The 468-nt window shown below is 34.6% G+C and overlaps 1 non-coding gene across 1 annotated transcript; it reads right to left on the bottom strand.

Moving 5' to 3' along the window:
• Positions 1-219: 219 nt before the first annotated feature.
• On the bottom strand, positions 220-299 carry LOC111645571 (small nucleolar RNA Z195/SNORD33/SNORD32 family). The gene has a single exon (XR_002759878.1). It is a non-coding gene; the product is annotated as a small nucleolar RNA Z195/SNORD33/SNORD32 family (small nucleolar RNA).
• Positions 300-468: the final 169 nt, after the last annotated feature.

The raw sequence follows: 468 nt of genomic DNA, 5'->3' as shown, positions 1-468 counted from the left end.
GTAAAACATCATTGACAACAAGCATGTTAAAAAAGCACAATGAAAACCACTTAATGTGAACAGACAAACATCCCTACTTACGCTTGTTGCGGTAGAAATTGCCAGAGATGTTGATGCCTTCACATCTCACCACAACCACTTTGTGTCCTATAAGAGATGAAGACAACAGTTTAGTGTTTGGACTTCAAAAAATACAGACATGTTGACAATCATCCGCATTCCGTCTCAGATGGTAGTGCATGTGAGTTTTCTCATGGTCGTTAAACTCAAGCTATGTAAGTTAAATCATCATTGACAGATTGAGGCCACACAACAGCTTTACACTCAATGTGCTGTTCAGTTATTTAAATATTGTGTGCAAGTGGTTACTAGACAGTTTTAACAAACAGATATTAACCAGTCAGCAAGTTACATCTAAACTTCTCACCCAAAAAAAAAAAAAAAAAAAAAAAAAAAAAAAAAAAAAAA

Source organism: Seriola lalandi, unplaced genomic scaffold (genome assembly GCF_002814215.2).
Source record: "Seriola lalandi dorsalis isolate HSWRI2012SDOR001 ecotype SW California unplaced genomic scaffold, Sedor1 jcf7180002018929, whole genome shotgun sequence".
Lineage (NCBI taxonomy): Eukaryota > Metazoa > Chordata > Actinopteri > Carangiformes > Carangidae > Seriola > Seriola lalandi.
This window is presented reverse-complemented; position numbering and strand designations above follow the sequence as displayed.